The sequence below is a fragment of the Corvus hawaiiensis genome, chromosome 8, assembly GCF_020740725.1.
Source record: "Corvus hawaiiensis isolate bCorHaw1 chromosome 8, bCorHaw1.pri.cur, whole genome shotgun sequence".
NCBI classification, from domain to species: Eukaryota; Metazoa; Chordata; class Aves; order Passeriformes; family Corvidae; genus Corvus; species Corvus hawaiiensis.
In genome coordinates this window covers 30,581,653-30,601,811 of record NC_063220.1, presented here as the reverse complement: position 1 = coordinate 30,601,811, position 20,159 = coordinate 30,581,653, and the positions used below count along the sequence as shown (strand labels likewise).

The 20,159-nt window shown below is 40.8% G+C and overlaps 1 protein-coding gene and 1 long non-coding RNA gene across 4 annotated transcripts in view; one reads left to right on the top strand and one right to left on the bottom strand.

Moving 5' to 3' along the window:
• The window catches only part of ANK3 (ankyrin 3), a 347,313-nt gene that overhangs the window by 116,818 nt on the left and 210,336 nt on the right, over positions 1-20,159 (top strand). The window lies entirely within an intron of this gene.
• Positions 478-12,244, bottom strand: LOC125329389. The gene is made up of 3 exons (XR_007205139.1): positions 12,137-12,244; positions 11,487-11,547; positions 478-658 (listed from the first exon to the last, which is right to left on the bottom strand). It is a non-coding gene; the product is annotated as an uncharacterized LOC125329389 (long non-coding RNA).

Genomic DNA, 20,159 nt, shown 5'->3' with positions numbered 1-20,159 from the left:
AGCCTTTCAGGGTAAAAACCAAAACCAACCAGGCTTCAAAATGTGACTAGCACAAAGTATTCCAGCTGGATCAAGAAGTCCCCTACTCATAGACAATCAGAAAGAAAAAAAGAACAGATGAGCCAATGGGTGTGCTCCAGGATGGTTGTAATTGTTTAGTTCCTCACAGCCCTCAGGACTGAATGGCATTATTGTGCAGTGTCTCACTCCAAAAGCCAAATAAACCAGTGCCCAGGAAAGGTCAGAAGCAGAATGCTGTGAGTAATATATGTGTGATGTGTTACTGCAAAGTGGATTTTGGTGTTCAGACACTGCCTTTTGATACTGGTGGTGTCTAACCCCCACAGGCTGTTACCCAGCCTGCTGAAGGCCGGTGGTCAGAGTGCACCCTGACACAGTCTCAGCATCCTTTGGGTTAAACCAGCCAGCTAGTGAGCATGGACACTGCTGTCCTTCCAATGTCACACTGTCCCAGAATGACTGTCAAAGATACTTCACTTGTCAAACTGTTGTTCAGGCAGTTATTTATTTAGATGATGCTTTATTCCTGTCCAGACATCAGCAAGTCTGGCAGTCATTTGAGATCCCGCAGCTACTCCTCTCTGGTGGAGACATCAACAGCAGGGACAGTTGCAGCATGCAGTCTGGTGTCTATGCTCTGTGGAGAAAACAGTCATATTATTTATCAATAAGGATTATTTTCTAACATTGCTAAAGGAAACTTCTTTGTGACTGTTAATACAGAAAACAAAATCAACTCGCAGAAACCTGTTAGCAATTGAAATACCTGACAGGGGCCAGAGGTGAACAGTGACAGCATCATTAAGACAATCTCTGCACATCACCTTTGTTCCCCTGTGCCATCTCTGTGCTCTCTAACAGTGAGATGCCTTCAGATGTTTTGCCTGGCTACCTGTAGGTGAAGTTAACAGGTAGTTCACAGAAACAAGGAAAAATAATGTGGAAGTTATAAACTACTGCTGAGGGATTAGATCTACTATTTTTGTGAGGATTTTTATTTTTCAAACATACTGACCCTTACTGTCCACAACAAAACCTTTTGTATGATCAGCATTTAGTATTGATGTAGTGTGTGAAGGTCCATAAAACAGTCATACAGTCCTTTAGACAACCAGCTCGCTCTGAAAAGTTCAGTTAATTTCTAGTATTTCAGTCTCATGAATCCCAAGTACAGCAAAGTAATAGGCTTTAGTGTGTTTATTTTGTTTTGAGCTACTTGTAGAGAAAGTGAGTCTCTCTAGAAGTGGCCCCAAATTCTTGATTCATCTGGTTTTTCTTGCATTATTTCCATAGCTTCTCACCACTTCAATGCAGTGAACTGTGACACAGCAAGAGATGGGGTGTAGAAATCTAGATCCTCAATTTGAAATTCTAGAAGGAAAGTCAAAGCCCACGATTGCATTTGATCATCCATTTTGTAGCTTTTTCCTTTTCTCAGCTTAGCCTGTGACCTTTCTGTTTGGAAAGGAATGAATAAATTCAGCCGCATCTCCCTGCTGTTTATTAGTTGCCCTTAGGTGCCCTGCACACTTTGCTCCCTCCCCTTTCTCATTAATTGGTTCAGAATAGATTTTCTTGTAAACTCTGCCTGTGGGGTTTCAGATGCTTAATCTGTTTAGAATCTCTGAAATATCTTCTGGTTGCTATTGTAAGCTTGCAATGCCTTTCTTGAGAGGCAGGGGTGTGAAATGACGTTTTTGTTTCAATCCTGCTCAATATAAAGTTGAATATATTTATGGATATAAATATTGAGACAACATTTGTGAAAATTACCCAAGATGAACGTGAAGGTGCGTTTTCAGCATCTCTCTGTCATTTGCAGTTTAAGGTTCTAAAAATGTGCAGCTATTAACATTGTTTTTGATTGTAGAAATTATTCCCTTCACCCTGGATTTTTTCAACCTTTTCTTTGTAATTTCTCACGTTCTGCAAGCTGTCTTCTACTTAATGTTGGCATTGATTTATCCACGCTTCCCTCTTGTTTTTCCCATGTGGTTTTTTTTTTTTTAACTTTCAGTGTTTGATTGTGATTGCAGTGATTTACTTCTGGAACAACACATCAAATACTGCAGTTAGTTTTTTTTGTTTTAATCAAATGATTTATTTTATGTGAGGGGGACAGTTTAATTATAAAAATACAACCTAAAATTTAAATATGTTGTCTTTCAGTTATGCTGGTGGCTTAGGTCCTTGTTCATCAGCAGTGCAGCTTGGAAGGCAGATAAATAGACTTTGCTCTTGAATGAAGCAAGTGTTAATTCCTCTTGCCACCTGCCCCCACAAACATTTGGCTCCAACACTACAGCAAAGCCCAGGAGGCCACGGGCCAGCCCTTCTGTCTGTGCTCTGAAGGCAGAAACCATGCCACTAACATCTTGTGAACCTGATGATTGCACTCAGCTTTCCTCTCTTATGCTTTAATGAAAAAAAGAAAGCTTTCATTGCAGCCTAGCCAGCCTTTAAGAAGAAAATAAAGCAGTAGAAACTGGCTTTTCACATTTTTTGTAGATGAACATGAATCACTTCTGTCTTGCTTCTTAACAGCCCTTGACAATATTTATATTTAACTAACAATGTTTTCCATGTTTCAGTCTACTGAATTTCTTGTTTTCTCACAATTTCTTTTAGCTGTGCTCACTCAAATGCTGATTATTTCTTATTGATCAACTGCTTTCATCTGTACTGCTTTGTAGGAAGAAATACTAAATGAGGTTGAACGTGATAAAAATAGTCGATTTCATCTATGCCAATTTCTGGAACTGGCTTCCAGATTTTTCTCAGTTCACTTTCTTTTTTCCCTGGTGTGTATTTAAAATACATATGTTGCTTATAACATTAAAAAAATAAAGTTCTGATAGGTTTTACAGACATTGTAGCCAATGACAGTGGCTTTTGTAGCTGCCCCTTTAGCATTTTTGAAAAATGTCAGGTATAATTTGCAAGTCTAGATTACTACATACATGTAACATTCAAAAATACATTCATATCCAGGACAAGTTAAAAAAATAAAAGTTGATTGGGTTCTCTTTTTGCATTGTCACGTACTTTTCTCAACAGCTGTTTCAGCACAAGCCAATGACAATTCTGTGAAAAAAAGCCCACACCTAATGGATGTGCCTTAATACCCAGGTGCTTACAGGTTAGTGAGGCTTGTCATGTAACCTCAGTGGATTGCCATTTTCCTCTGTTAATAATAATCTCTTGTCTGAAGAATTTTATAGATTACATCAAGTATTAAATACTGCTGGTAAAAAAAAAAACTAGTTTGCTAAAAGCGACAACTGTAATAATTCTATATATGAATAATTTGCACAGAGCTCAAAGAATGTTCTCACTTGACATATTGCCATTAATTTTTCTTTGTGCATGCTGGGTTTTGTACACATATGAGAACAAAGTGGAGGTTAGTTTTTCTTCCCTCTTTTCTTCCTCTCCAATGTGTTAGATGCCTTGTTATCTAATTTTAATTCTATCTAGAAGCAACAGTGAAAGATTATCTTTTGGTTTTCATGCAGTTCAAACCAAACAATCTGAATATTGCTGGTGTTTTTGTAGCTACCTCATTCATCCCCTTAACAAGGTTCTCATGTCTTCAGATTGGGCTCAGTACACTGTAAATGTATCTTGAAACATTTAACTGAATAAATGGTGGAAAATAACATGGTTGAGTGCAGCAGTTTGGTGAAGTGATAAATGTTAACCAGGTTCAGGAACAAACCAAAAAAACCACTTGCATTTTACCCATCTTAATAACGGTGGGCTCTTCTCTCGAACCCCTCAGCCAGTACTCAGCTTTCTGATTTGGGGAGTCTGCTTCACATTGAAATGATAGTTTAGCCTGTTTTTTCTTCCCTTTTGCTGCCCCAAGAGGACTGAGCATCTTCCTTCTTCCTCCTTCATCCCTGAAGGGTTCCCCGGGGTTATGTTGCTCTCTTCGGGTACGGCATCCACAAAGGTTGTGTTCTTAGGAGCTCTCCTCCTTTTTCAGAACTGTGTTACCATAGAATGGTTTGATTTAACAGGGACCTTTAAAGTCCATCCAGTCCAACCCCCCTGCAGTGAGCAGGGACATCTGCAACTACACCAGGCTGCTCAGAGCCCTGTCCTTGAATGTTACCAGGGGTGGGGCATCCACCACCTCTCTGGACAACCTGCTGCTGTTTCACCACCCTCAGTGTGAAAAACGTCTTCCTTGTATCTAATCCAAATCTGACTTCTTTTAGTTTGAAACCATCACTCTTTGTCCTACCACTACAGGCCATTCTAAAAAGTCTTTCTTATAAGCCCTTTTTAAGTGTTGGAAAGCTGCAGTACAGTCTTACAGTTGGTTTTGTGTAAATCTTGTTGAATACGGAGATGATTGTGTGGATTAAACTTTCAGAATTACTTATACCTCATGAACTTTACCACTTCAGATCCCCCACTCTTTGCAGTGCTGTGGATCTGCTGGAAGCTCCACATGCTAGTTTGCCAGAACTTGCACCTGAGAATTCTCCCTTCTTGCTAGCCTTGGGGTGCTGTTGGGCTGCTCAGGTACTCGCTTGCCTTCCCAGCAGTGTAAATTTAGCTGAATTTAGTTCCTTGTTAAAATAGGCTACATGTCCATCCTAACAGCAGGACTGCATGGGAGGGAAATGGGACTCAGAAGCAAATGGTTATAAATTTGGGGGGGATATATCATGCTGTCCCCAAAGTGGAAGCTGCCTTCCCTCCCCGTTTCCCTTGGGTGTGGGACACCGATGACCTTAGGCTTGTGGAATAATGTCAGTCACAGCCCTTGCTGACATTTGGCTGCTGCTGAGCCTCTCTCACTGTTTTACATGATTTGTTCTCAGATGCCAAACCCTAAATGTGAGCCTGGATGTAAGAGGGTGGGAATAGTGTCTCAGTTTTCAGAGAAGAGTTGTGTTGGTGAGGAAAATGCCTGTATTTTGAGAGGCAATTTTGACTTGACTATACATGATCTATGACATAGCCTGCGTGATCTCTTGTAAGTGCACTGAACAGTATTGCTCCTGTATGAAATCTGCCGGTATAGTTCCACTGAAAAGCTAATGTAAAGAGGTCGTGTGTACTGCCACTTGAGCTTGTTCCTCAGCCTCAGAGGGGATGGATCTCTGCCTGCCTGCTCTGTGACCGGTGCCTCTCCCTGCCCTGGGGCTGCTCTTCCAGATGTTCATCTGCTAGAGATGTCAGCAGAGGTGTCCCTCCCCCTTTTTCTTTTGGGGAAGGATTTGAAAGCTCCTGCCAAACACAAGTTTGGGAGTTCCATTTACAAATCCTGGCACTAAACCGCTGGTCAGTGCATGAGCTCCGGCTGCCTGGAGAGCAGTTCCTGCAGCCCCGGGGTGTTGTGCCTGCCCTCAGCACTGAGCTGTGGCCACCACCCCAAACTTGTCAGTGCTTTGGTTCCCAGGTCATCTGCAGTTCCGTCATGCTAAAGGGCGGACTGTGCGAGCTCCCCTTGTTTGGTTTCCAGGGCAGAGAAATGAGAATGTAAGCTGCTTAGAGCTCTCTTGAACTGTTACCCGTGTTCACTGCCTGCTCTGATATTCACTTCGATTTTCAGATGCAGGGCTAAAGCCAGGCTGCTGTTAGAACATCACGTCTTTTTGAACACAAAAGAATGAAATGGTAGAAAGTCAGTCATACAACTGCTGTAAAAACAAGCATGCAGACAGCAACAACCTAATGAAGGAGCCTGGATAACGTGGTAAACCCTGTAACAGAACTTCTGCTTTTGCAAATATTTAGCTGTCACTCTATATAGAGTCAAAAGTGTTGAAATCACCTGGAATCTAAAACCCGGACAGTCTCCCTTGCTCTAGAGAGTGCATGCTCTCTGCCAGTTTAGTTATTTGGAGAGCTTGAAGGGAAATAAGCCTCCTGAATGTAAATTAAAAATGCGGTACATGTGTGGCTCAACAAAATCATCGAAAGAGCTGAGTCATACAGGAGCGTTTTCTTAGTCAATAATTACAGCAATACTTTCGGTTTAAGACACAGAACAACTGCACCCTCTAGTGACAGATGGCGGCTGGGCCGGGGGATGGAAGCAGCCTTTGCACTGTGGCGTGGCATGAGAGAAATAGAGATTTCATGTTACAGAACAGACCACCTTTGATGGAAAAAGAGCTTTAGTTATTTTTTTTAAGTGCATTGATGAGCTTCTCAGAGCATTGCTTTTGCTTTTATGGACAGCTTAGCTTGTCACTGGGTGTCAGACCACGAATTGCTGTTTACGTTGAGTACGTTTGATTAGAAAGGAGCTGTCACGTTACTTGTCAATGTGTCATGTCATGCTTTTGGTTACTGCTAAAAAGAGCTTACTTCTTGTTAGGAATATCATTAATAACCCCCTGTATGTTTGAATGGTGTAATGTGACAGTGTGTCAAGCATGCTATATGCAACAGCGATTTTTCCTGTAGGGAAACAAGCCGTGTTTGAGTTATTTGCATGCATTGGAAATGCAGTTTCCTCTCTGAACCTATGCACTCTGGGAGCCTGCTGCTGTAGTGCTGCTGTAGTGGGGATTTCACTGGAATGCTCCCAAGATGTCAGTAATTAGTTAAATGTAGTTGCTGATAGGGCTTACAGGGGGAAGGTTGAAATTCGTGTGTTGATACACAAGATTATTGTTATAATGTGCAGCTAAACCCGAAGCAGAGTAATACACAGTTAGTGACTCTGTTCAAAGCAGCTTTAAATCAGCCAATATTTTGGCTTTAGGGGTTTGGGTAGAGTGTAGGTTTTAGCCAGACTCTTCTCTCCTGTAACTGCTCACGTGATTTTGATTTTTCTTGGAAGCACTGCTGACAGTGCGTTGATGTTGCTTTGCTTGTCCCCTGTCATTCAGCACTGTCACTTCCTGCCATCCCTGCTCATGGCCTCTGGAAACCATCCCTCTCCCTCAGCACCCGAGAGCTGATTTTCCTGGGAGAGGGGAGCCATGTTTTCATCAGGGAGTGAGGTTTTGTGTTGTGTTGGCTCGAGCTGTTGTCAGATGTCAGGATGTGTTTGCCATATGCACTTCCTGTGATCTTCCTGCTTGTTATTTGAGTGACTTTTGAATTAGCCATTAATTGGCAATGGGACATTTTGTAGTTTTCAACAGAGGGATAATATCACTGTCAGAATAATTTTCACATGAAAGTTATATTCTATTGTTGTTGTTGTTGTCTACTAACAAGCCCCTTTCGTTTTGGAGGTATTAGGTTACTGTTGCTTGAGCTAGCCAACAGTTATTTTTTCCTTTCTAAAGACAGATATTACATTAAAATTATGGAAATGTATTAGCAAATGTCTTAACTAAATATTGATATTGTGATATATTTACAACTAAACCCCTTAAAAATCCAAGTATTTGAACTCTCAAAGGTATGTTAAAAATGTTTCTAAGAGGAAACCATTACAAATATGCATCGACTCTAAATATAAACTTCAACCATTTTGTTTGAATGTCAGAACACCAAAGGAGCTGAGCTCTTTGAAAACTGTTAAATGTCTTCACATCTATATTTGCCTCTAGTTAATGGTGACAAATGTCTGTGCTCTGGAGCTCATAATACTGATAGCCTCTATTACATATAGATACATAAAGGATACATGTGTGAATTTTTATAGTTGAAAATTTTCTTTGCTGTATCAATACTTCATGTAAACTCTGGGCTGGAATACCTCACTCCCAATTGAATTTATATTTATTTAAAATACAGTAAATTTTTTTTAAAAGTTTTCAAAAAAATATTTGAGAGAACATACTTAATTCATCAATTATGTTTTGCAAAAAGCAGGAAGTAGCAGATGGCAAATTTTAGCAGCTCTTAAAAAAAAATCCATAAAGAAGAAAAAGATTTTTTTTTTTTTTTACAGAATCACAGAATAGTTAGGTTTGGAAGGGACCTCTGGAGATCATTCAGTCCAACCCTCCTGCCAAGGCAGGGTCACCTGAGCAGGTGACAGAGGAGTGTATCCAGGTGGGTTTGGAATGTCCCCAGAGAGGGAGAGTCCACAACCTCCCTGGACAGCCTGTTCCAGTGCTCTGCCACCCTCTATGGAAAGAATCTCTTCCTCATGTTGAGGTGGAACTTCTTGTGGTTTTGTTTGTGGGCATTTCTAAATAAAATATTTTAATAGAAGGACTATTTGCACTTACTAAAAAAAATCTTGTGAGAAAATTCCAAGGCTCCCTGCTTTATGGGACATGTTGGAATTGCTATGTCAGTATAAAAGGGATTAGATTAACTACTGAGATGAGTGTATTCTACCTCAGATAATTGTTTCTGTTGTTCAAGGGCATCTCTATTAACAGAGCTCAGCGCAACAGCATCAAAATCTGAAATCAGATCAAGACACTGGTTCAAATTCCAAACTAAAATTTACATGTCATTTTCTCATTAGATACAAATATAAATTCTAGCGGCATTTCCCACCATCTCTGCAGCTAAATCAAATTTAGTGACTCCAGGCTTCTGAAATTAGAAAGGGCTTCTCCTGGGCACTCTCACACTGGTGACTGGCTGCAGCACAGTTTGCTACAGGACAGGCCATCACTTCCTTTGCAGTAACTCTCGTGTCATGGATAGTTCAGGGTGCCCTTAAGCAACCCTCATTTTTATAAATTCAGGAACAGTTTCACAAAGCAGGCGTGTTGTTAACTCTGCATTAATGACTGAGCCGTGAAAGCTGCTTTCAAAGGAGGGTATTTTTCAGCCGCCCACATCCGTGATAGAAACCCCCATAAGAGTGTGGGTTTATGAAATGCCATGAAATATTCTCAGTCAGCAGTGCTGCAGACATGGGCAGGAGCAAACCAGTGCTTTGGGATTGGCTTGTCCTGCCTGTGCTGATTCACAGAACAGAGCCAGGACATCCAGCAGCAGTGAAGGCTCCCATGGGCTGCCCAGCATTTCTCTTTCCCTGCTATTGCATGGGTCCGTATCTCTCTTTGAATCCGGTATAAAACTGCCAACAAGAACTTTAATTTCGTTTCAGTTTGGGTGAAAACCAAGCTGACTAGATTAGTCAGGCTGGTTTTGTTGTCTTCACATCTGTGATTTTCAGTCTGGAGAGCAGGTTATCTTTTCTGGTCTTTATCTGTAAGTGCTGTAGGCACTTGTTTGTTAAGACATGGATTTGAGCTCCTCCCACCCCCTCTCCTGTAATATTGTTAGTCAACTGTTGATGTATGTTGATTACCATTGTTTTTTTTGGCATGGGTAAGTTTTAGGAGTGAAACTGTATTTTTTCCCCGAAACAATATTGATATCTCAAGTATTTTTAAAAGTTTCCTCTTCCACAAAAATTTAAACAATTGAATTCTAACTTGTAACGGAATTGATTCTTCTGGTGGTAGTTATATTTCGGGCTGTTACTGTATTTCCTTCCAAATAAAGTAAAAAATCAATAGGGTAGTGCAAAGTTTTGATCTGTGATTTCAGTCTGGTCTTTAGCAGTGATTGGTGTCCAGCACATCACTAAAAGCAGAAAGCCACATTTGTGTGTTAGCATTTGTAGCAGTACCTTAATCACAAATGGTGACTCCCATAAATATCATCTACAGCAGTACCTTAGTGACAGACAGTGACCCCTGTCAATGTTTGATCAGTTGTAGGACTTGTCAGATGGCTTGTTACTCATGCTAATCCTAGAAGAATTTTTCTTTGCTGTGGAAGAGCTGCCAGCTATGTTTTTAATTCCTGGTCTTGAAAAACATTTGTACAATGTGGTTTATATGCCATTTTGGGAACAATTGCATTTGCTCTGAAATAAAATTTTTCTTTATTTTTGGTGACCCCATTATGTAGATGCAGTAATGTTTCTTTATAAATGTTTTAACTTTTTTTTTCTGACAACTTCAACTCTGCTTAACGCTCATTTCTTTCTCACAAAGCCATGGTATTTATGATTTTCTTTTTTGGATGGGATGCAAGTCTAGGAAAGCTCTCCTCACAGAGAGAGGTGGTGTTACACCTCCCCCTCACCCCTTTCTGTTCAGGGACTCTTAATCAGAATTTGTTCTTTTTGAAGTAATTTGTTGTGACTTAAGGGGGTCTGTCTGAAAGCTATAGGAAGCTGGTGCTACTGCAACAGGTGATGGGATTTTTGAAGGAGAACATTTTGGGTTGGTTTTTGTCTTGTTTTTTTGTATATGCACCAGTTCTGGGTGTTCCTCAAGCTATAGCTTAAGCTATCTTGGTCACCAGCTTTAGAAAAGAAATTTGCAGTGAAAGGTCATAACTTACATTGATTAATGTAAGTTATGTAGGTCAACAGGTTGAAGGTTTTGCTACTTTTCAAGCTCAGTATGTCCTCTCCCCCTGAAACAGGGCTTGGGGAAAAGGGAGGGCTGGCTGTGGGTTTCAGGGAACAGTGTGATCATGGCAAGTAGGATGAGGGAGCACTGGCAATGGACTTTTTAGAAATTAAGTGAGAGGGAAGGCAGAGTATTTCTTAAAAATTGATGACAGTCTGAACAGTGATGCTTGGAACGGTGAGAAAGTTTTGGATTTGGGAATTATCATGAAGGGATAAAGGATTAAGGTATCACCTCCATACTGGGGAAAGAAATAGTGTTGTCTCTGTTACATCCCTGAATGTGATACTGGTTGTTAAGGCTGCTGAGTTGGGAGCAGGCTGTTGGTAATGAATATAACCAGGGAATGAACTGAAAGTCTAATGTGGGTTTGTTCTTTGTATACTTATTTCATTACACTGAGTTAAATTCTTAAATCATGTTATTCTTCACAGTTTAAAATTTGTTAGTGTATTTCTGGGTGCACACAAGAAATATCTTATGAGAAAGAGATGCAGAAGAGTGAATCATCTTGGAGGTTTAACTGTATTGCAGAGAAGTAACACCCACAACAATGAGTTCTAGAAGGCAATTTATCATATTTCAAGTGTTTACAATATATGTGTGTGTTTACACACACACAACGTTTGTATGCCTACACACACGTAAATAATACCTTAAAATCCATTTTCACAAATATTACATGTATACATTCACACGTTTATACACAAGAATGTGTGGTAAAACATTGCTAACTTAACCCACCTAAGCAAACTCCCAGCACTGGCATTGAGTACCAGGCTATGGTTTTATTCTTCAGGCCACAAAGTGCAGCTGCATCTACAGGGGAAACTCCCACACCTGTGCAGGTGAGAGCCTGGAACTGTGCAGCAGAGGTTTGGGGCCAGCAGTGTTTAACTGATCTTCTACAGCTGCTCTGTGTAATGTTGCAGTTTTGGGGAGAGCCTTCTCCCAGGAAAGGCTGGTGACACCACACGTTGGTGCTAAGCTGTCAAAAAGGAATTTGATGCAATCTGCTAAGCCCTAAGAAATCAAAGAACTATTCCTAGTTCTGTGTAGTATTTACACAATGCAGTTTTAGGGCTCTTTGCACAGATCAGTGTATAGACCCTGAATGTGAGCTGCTTGTATATACAAAACTCCACTTACTGTTTTTCCTAGATAGTCCACAAGATGGTAGTGCACCAAAGTCATGTCTCTGTATATCATGCTGCAAAAGAATTTTATTTAAAACTCGTATCAGTTTACTGGCAATTCAACAACAACAACAAAAAATAGATTGTGGGTTCAGCTAGGTTAAGTAATATATTTTGCAAGTAGATATGCTGGAATTTATCTGGGTAACTCCTATTAATGCTTGTCATGCACTTAAATACATCAACTCAAAAGGCTCTGTGCACCTCTGAGATGGATTTCTATTCTGTGCCTTTGGGACAATAGCTTACAGTTAAGAATTAAGCTTCAGGCACCCAGCGGGACTTTGGGTAGTTACTGCCTAATTTCGCATTTTTCACTCTTGCACATGCTGTGTCAGAGCTTTAATCAGTAAATATTTCTGTTGATGATCTAACTTTTTACTTGATTTCTTTTAATGTTCATCAAAAGTATTAATTTTCGAAATACTCATAAAATTCCCTGATGCCAAGATGGGTATGGAAAATTACATAGGGAATAACTTTGCTAATTTCTGTTGACTGCAGCTTCTGCTCGTGAGGGAAACACTTGATCACTCTGTGTGCTTACAACTTAGTTTCCTGGAAATTGTTGTTCTGGGGTGGAAGGAATGGATAGATACAAACCCCTCTGCTTTCTCTTGTTCTTCTAAACTTCCATTCCTGTGCCTGCTTCAGCTGATTCTGGCTTTCTCCTGTGGTTCTGGTGAAGTCAGCCAACATTTTTCACTGGTGTTAGGGTTGTGCCCCGTGCCTGGTTCTGGCTGCTGTAATTGTGCTGTGCTGGTTTACTGATCCTTAGAGCAGCTCTCCTGGCAGATCCATGCATGTGTCACTGGCTGGTGATTATGCTTCAGGTTGTCATTAGAAGGAAGGAGCCAAATTGTTTTCTCCATAGTCAGTACCTTTTTAGTCTTCAGGAAAACAAGGTTTGATCCTTGAGACTGTTCACAGGTGGAAAAGGAGTCCTGTGATACCAGGAATGGCGATATGGAGAACAGTTCCTGAATAATTAGAAATACAGGTTACAGGTACTCTCAGACTTGTAGCACCTCTGTCCCTTTCTGGGCCTCCACTGGGTCTAAGGGGCATTGGATTGTGTCTAACCTGGCGATGCAGAAAAGGAATGCCATCTTATTAGTGACTGGAGTTGCCTTCTCCAGCAGCTTTGTTTCAGGGAGAAGCACGGCAGTGGGTGGTGTTGGTGTGAATGGTCCCTGCTCTCAGCTTCCAGGCTGCCAGCTGTCAGATCCTGTTGTCCCACAGCAGCAGGTCCTACTGAGCCTTGCAAGCATTCCCCTCTGGGGTGCTCACAGGCACTGCTTCCCTCTCAGCAACTTGAATTTATCTCAATTCCTCCAAGCAGCTGAGCTTGCAGTTGTCCCCTGCAACAAGAAGAGGATTTGTATGGGTTGGACAGGGATATGTGTGCTGTAGGGAAGCTTTTCCACACCCTTTCTGGGAGCAGCAGGAGGCTGTGCTCTACAGGCCGTTCAATGGCAGCAAGGTTTTAAGTCTTTGAAGTGCTGGAATTGCAGATTTGGGGAGATGTAATGTCTTAGTGAGCCCGAAGCCTGTGGACATGTTGTTGAGGGGATATAATGATTGCACATACTGATACATGAAGAAGAATGCTGATTTCTAGACCTGCCTGAGTGTTTATAATTTTAAAGAAAAATCAGTAGATTGCTGATGGATAACATAGCAGTGAGACAGTAAAGCTGGTTAATAAATACCAGTTTGTGTTTCTCTAAATAGGTGATAGGTGGATTAAATGTCAACTTCGTGGATCAGGTTAGTGTCAGGTGTCAGTTGCTGCGTGAGCTTCCTTCCATTTCTTTTTTTTTATTTGTTAGATGTTTTTCATTTTGACAAATCTATTAACCCACATGTTTGGCTACAGCATTTGCCTGCCAAGACTAGTTTTAAAGTAAAATCATTTTTTTTCCAGCAATTGAGGCATAAAATGGTCTTTAATGAAAATAGCAACAGGCACTTAACTCTAGCCCTTCCAGCCTGATGTCACAATAATGTGAACCTTCAAAGTGAAAAGCTACTTTCACAGGTATCTTAAAATCTGTATTGACAGGAGGTAGTTGGTATGATGTGTAATTTCACCATATCCTTAATACATCTTTTTGAAGACTTTAAGGTAAAACCAGCTTGGTTTTGTTGGGATTTTTTTTATGAGCTTTGCTCCTAAATTGGGCTGCATTCCTTACTTTTGGTTAATTTACAGTGCCAACTAGAAATATTTTGGTAATGTTGTTGTTCAGTGAGTATGCCCCTGAGGCATATTTTGACATGGTTGAGTCCCTCTGCTGCCTCTTCTTGCGTGGCCTTGACTATTTGCCTATGGCTTCATCTGTGCCAGGTATGACACAACCCTTTGCAGTTGCCAATGTGAACAGCATGTCCTAAAAGCAGCATGATCCAAAAGGGGAGGAAATGTTCTGCTCGGGGCCAGGTTTTGAGTGGCTTTGTTGAAATCCAGTCTCTGTTCTTACAATGGTTTTGCAGAAGCATTCAGTAAATTCTTGGCTCAAGGCTTTTTTTTTTTGGAGACCTTTGCCTCACTTTTATTTATTTACTCATTTACTTATTTTAAGGTGCCCAGTGCTTGCCTTTTGCTCCTAGGCACTGTATTTTCATCACCGTGGTGAACAGTGACCTGAAAATTCACCTACTCTGTAGGATTGGGTGAAGTCAGCCTTTTCCAGTATCATATATATGTAGGATAGTGGTAGTCGCTGGGCTGCCTGCATTTTTTAATGTCTCTGCTGCCTGGATTTCTACTTGTTCTGTAATTTTATCCCCTGCCAAAAAGAGGATGATAAATGATGCTTTGGGTTATTCACAGCTTCCTTGAGAAAGATGTAAAGTATGAGCAAAACATGAAACCATTGCTGATCCAAGCTGAGTGAGTTTGTTTTAATAATAACAAAACAAAAAACCCCACCCAATATATTGCCTTGAAATTTGAGCTGGAGAGAACTGGGTTTATTCACTTCTTGCTACAGTGCTCTTTTATGAAAAGAGCTTGAAGTCCCAGTGACGAAAATAACTTTATTTCTTGATTTGATGAAGCAAATAAATTCTGAGTTGAATTTATTAATTCCAAATACAGAGCTGAAGTTTGCTGTGTCTTGTGATCCATGATGGCTGAAGTTAGGCTTGTGGGAAAGATTAATACTGGAGAAGGCAGAATTGAAGCGCGTGCATTTAAACAGATTGGGGTGGAACTGCAAGGTTCTCTTTTGCCTCTGAAGGAAGACTTAAGGTGTAAGCTCAGCAGGTCCTACTCAGTTATGCTGTGCTATGTTTTTCCAGCAATTAGTCTCAGCCCACTTCAGTTTTCACACTTGTTTTTTGTTATTCGTTTGCTTGGTTTTTGGGGTTTTTTTAATGGTATTGGCATCAGGTAGCTTTTGCAATTGTGAAAAGAAAGGTCTTAAACTTTAAGAAAATGGCTGGCCATTATAATAAAACTGCAACACCTTACCATAAGAGTCAGGAAGCAACTCAGAAGGATTTTACGCTCAGTCATCCAGAAGTCAGATCATTGTGAAGCAAGGAGATTGTTCGTAGGTTAGAGGCCGGAATTCATCACTTCACCTTCGGAAATGCCTAAACCCCCTTCCCTGCTGCCTCTTTCAGCAGATTGTTGGGAAAGCCTTTTAGACTTTAGGGTGACTTTCCACCTGGGTTGTATTTAACTGATGGTTTTAACAATACAGGCAAGTTTCAGCCCCTTACTGGCATGCTGCCAAGCCCCTGGATGAGGGAATATCTTGTTGCTCTTGCTTCTGCCAAGCTGTTAGTAGCTCCTGTTATGTCATTTCCAGAAACTCTTGTCACTCTTGTCTGAAATAAATTGAGCATTCATTTGTCTGTTGCTCACTCTTTCTTCTGTACTGCCATTTGCAAATGGCTTTCTTGACTTGGTGGCATTTCTGGGAACATGCTTTTAGGCTTGCCTTGCTTTACTTTCTATCAGTTGCTCAGCTATTACTTCATTTGCCTCAGTGGAATGACTCCTGATTTGTGCACACATAGAGTGAGATCAGAATTGCATCCTTTGTCCATAAAAGCATTTAAAGATATCCAGTGATTTCAAATCCTTTGTGAAGTTTGACTACTACTGAAAAATACATTGTACTCTTGGGGAAAAGATGAGAGTCAGTCAGTTAAATCAGAATTGGATAAAGCAGATGAAGAGTAAATATATATAACTCCTCTTTCCTGGAGGGGAAACTAGGCAAGATTAATGCCTGTCTTCTTTCATCTGGTATATTTCAGTATTTGAACGGAGCCTTGGTGTTTTGGATTTCTTTACTTTTTTGTTTAGTAACAATTTAGAACGTGCAGGTATCTCCTTGATGTGTCTGCTCGCAGTCCAGGAGTATGATCAAAAAGGTTGGTAAGTAACACTGGGAATAGTTTAGAAGAAAACAGAAAACAAAACAAAATTGTATTCCTTTGTTGAGTCTTGCATTGAGAAGAGCTTCTGTTTCTCCACTACCCCACATCCTACTTACTAAAAGAATGTAAAATGGGAATATGTTTTAAGAATGGCAAAAGAATCACTTCTTGTGTGAGGGGAAGTTAAATAGAGCAGATCTGTACAGCTTGAAGAGGAATGAATAAAGGGGAATACGGTAAAGGTGAATAAAATCGTGCCTGACGTGGAGGCAAATGAGCAGGAATGAATCACTGGTGTTTTTATACAATTTAAAGGAAATAACATTTCCATGTGCAAGGCGCAGTTAAATTGTGGAGCTTTCTGCTGTATGGGTATGAATGCAGAAAGTGTCTGTGCTTCCAGCAGCAGTTCCTGCTTCCAGCCTTACTTGCCTACTCATTTCTCTGTAGTCACATCTGTCACTTTGGAGCCACCAGGTGTCAGTTCACGCAACCCCTTCATAACCACAGGCCTTGGAAGTGCTTGTCAGACACCTCAGCCAAAGCCTTGCATCGACATCAGGCTTCCTTTCCATGCAGACTCCTGGAGGCTGCCATCCCTTGTAGACAAATGGAGAGTAATAAAGGACTGCCTGCTTTCTTATGCCCATGATGGTCCTTCTCAATTTTTCCTGCAAAGCTCCTATGGGATCCTAGAGAAGTTTGTCTTTATTACCTCTGGTCCTAATCTTAGACCTGCCAGGTGGCAGTGAGTATGCTCAGGTTTGTCTTTTCTGGCTTACTGTTCTTCAACCAACCCTGGTCTTGCTGGAACTTCTCCAGTAAAACCAAAAACCCACCTCAGCCTCAAACCCCAACGATTTTTGCCTTTATTGTAGCTTATACTCTTCAGGTTAAGTAGAAATGGACCAAAGGTTGTTTTCAGAGAGGGAAAATCCTGTTCCAAGTCCTTGAACATAGCCTAGTCTCTTGGCCAGGCCTTTCCACAGGGCAGGACATGCTAGGTGCAGGTATGTAGATGGAAGTTAAGCAATGTGAGCATGGCTCCTATTTGCTTTCTTGGAAAGGAATTCTAGACAAAAGTGCTATCTAGCTATTTCTTGCTCTCCCTTGATTTAAGGGTCTAAGTTATGCGCAAAGAGTTTACCCAGGCCTCAAAATTTGCTGCTCATCAAAATCGTCTGTTGTGACAAGGATATCATTTAGCTAATTTTTTTTTTTAGTCTGTGATGTTGATAATGTTAATTGTCCAAATTTTTAAATAGTTCTCCAAAACCAAAATTCTTTGACTTGGCAGATTTATGCATAAGGTTATAAAAGCTGTCCACAGAAGCATGGCTTTGGAGAATGTTTTTCCCTAGAAAATTATTTTCAGTGCTAAGAAATATGAAAGAAGCGAAAGTATTTTGGTGCTTTGGAAATGAAAGTTCTGGAGAATTTTAGGTTTATGCTGCTGGGTCAGATTGCTGTGGTAATAAACTGTGTCCTCATCTATAATTTTTAAAACAGCTATGTTCAATAATCTAGTCAATATACTTGGGTGCCTACTCACCACATCTGGGTCTATGAGTCTGATGTTTTCCTTAGCAGACTTGATGACAAAGGTAAAGAACATCTTTGATTTGTGCTTGGAGCTCAATTAAAAAAAAAAAAAAAAAAATTGAAACTTACTCAGTACCCCACTGTGCAGCTTTAAAGATTCTTTAAATAAGACACCTTTTCACAGTGGGGTCCCTTGCATATATTTTATTTTTTCTTTCTTTCTTTCTTTCTTTTTTTTTTTTTTTTTTTTTTTTTTTTTTTTGTTAAATATAAGTTTTAATTGGAACTTCTTAAAATGGTTTTGATGTGTCAAAACATCACAAAGAATGATCACAAGAAGCAATGTGGAAGACTGTTTTTGTTTTCCTCTTGTGGGTCAGGCAGAGATGTCTTGCCAGTTCTGGTTGGTAAATCCTTTCTTCATTTGACTTAATTGACTTGGTTGCACTTTTTGCTGATGTACTTTAAGGCAGTAATTATCTCTGTTTCCACAACTTCCATTTGGAGAGCAGCAGAACATGGAAGGAGTGCACTTTGTAGGTAGGCTTAATTTTTCTTATCAGGTTCTTAGTATTATCTGGTAATATTGACTGTATCAATAAATTGGGTTTTTCCTGTACAAGAGATTGCATTATTCTGAATCTCCACAGGTTTTGACTTCAAAATCCCCTTTGGGCCTTTTCAGTTTTGTCATCATGCAAGTTATTTCTATTTTTGATTTTTAAAAGCCTCAAGTACTGGAAGTTGTCCCACTGAGAGAATAAAGATCCATCCAAAAATCTGCCAACTGAAGGAGAACATTGAGGGATTCAGCCTTACTCACTGTGATCTCTTCTAGATGCCCTGAAGATTACCCAAGCAAGAAATTGAAAATTCGTCTTCCTGTTTACCTATTACTGGGCTAATTAATTTTAAGTAAAATTTAAAAAGTGCAGAGAGCCATTATTCCACAAAGTCTCTCTGATGTTGCTGTCGTTGTGCCTTGTGGTGGGGAAGTATTGAAGTGTAGAGAAAAACTGGTTCTTCTTACCTTTTATAACAAAATACCTACAGTTTCCCACAGTGCTTCTGCTTTTCACTCTGTGTGTGCAATTTAACTCTAGTTTCCCAAGGAAATGTAAGCCTACACAATCATAAAAGGCATTTTGTGAGCTGCAGGGAATGTGTCAGAGGACCGGATGCTCTGCGGATTTCGTGGTGTGGGCAGGGACCTTGAGGCGTGGTGAGGGTGGGGACACCAGCGCCCAGGGAAGGACTGGAAGGGGCTGGCAGGGGAGCTGTGGCCTGAAAGGGATGGGGGGGACCTGAAGCTGTTGTGCAATGAGTACTGTGGAGACACATCATCCAAGGGGATATGGAAAATCAGACTTAATCAGCTCTGCTTTTCAGGGAGCAGCTTGTTTAAATTTGAGACATAATGTGGGAATTTGGACAGTTTACCTGGGGTTGCAGATGGAGTGAATTCACATGCACATCGGACTGAGTATGTCATTCATGGAGTAATGGTTTATTTTTTTTTAGGAATAAGTGTGTCCTTCAGAGAGGCTCCTATTCATATCTGTCGTGTCCTGGCAGGCCAGCCCCTACTCCAGGCAGCATGACAACAAACTGCCAGAGTGCTTTTCCTTTTTCCTGCCTACTGCAGGAGCCAGGCTTTGTCAGGGAGGTCAGGCTGTCCCAGAGCTGGCTCCAGCAGCATTCCAGGAGCTGGCACACACTGGTGCTGTGGCAGCTGTTCTCTTCTGCACTGAGGCTGGGGCTGTTGAAACCTCGTGTGCTGTAAAAACTAAAAAGGATAGACATACTTTCATGACATTTTGGAGGGTGGCACTGTGTATCCAGTGCTTAAAACAGGTGGGAATGAGACTGTAGGGTGGATATCCAGCTGGCAGCAGTCCACAGCCTTCCCTGACACTAGTTTGAACTGATGATAAGTCTTGGCTGGTGCTTTTAAGTTGTTGCAAGTTCTTCTCTCTTCCTTGACCTATTGTTGTGTGTGAACCCAGTCACTTCACCATGAAATATATTAATATCTTACTAAGGAAAATAGAGAGATGCTTCAGTTCTGGGGGTGTGCTGCTTGTAACAGCTTTGTCATGGGGCAGTAGCTTCTGCCCTTTCCAGAAGAGACAGTGGCAGCTCATGTGTCAGGGCACAGTGAACACACTGCAGCAAGGGTGCTCTTCCTGCCTGTCCTTCAGGAACAGAGATCTCTCATCTGATGTTCTTTTTCATACCTTGGGTTTTTCAATGGGTGTTGATGGAACACTGATGAATGCTTCCTTCCTTTTTGCCTGAGTTTACATGCTTAACCAGACCTGTGGCTGGTGCTAATTTTCACTGCTTTGTTAACCCAGAGAAAACGATAGAACTACACTTAAAAACAGATGGTGCCAGGCCTCCAATAAGAGAGGAGGGAAGGGGAAGTGGTGGCAAAAGGCATGTTTTATGCCCTGATCTCAGTGCAGAATAGATTGTAACCCGCTGCCTCTGTAAAGCAGAAATTAGATGGAGAAAATGAGCTACGAAACATAAAATTGCATCTCAATTTTTATTTTATTTATCAGGTGCATACTGCTGATTTTTACTACTGCTGTTAACTCTGCTATTTGTTTTGAATTAATGGTGGAATGGGAGATGTCTTCATAACAATAGGAATTGTAGTCTGTGCTATTCTGTCTACAGA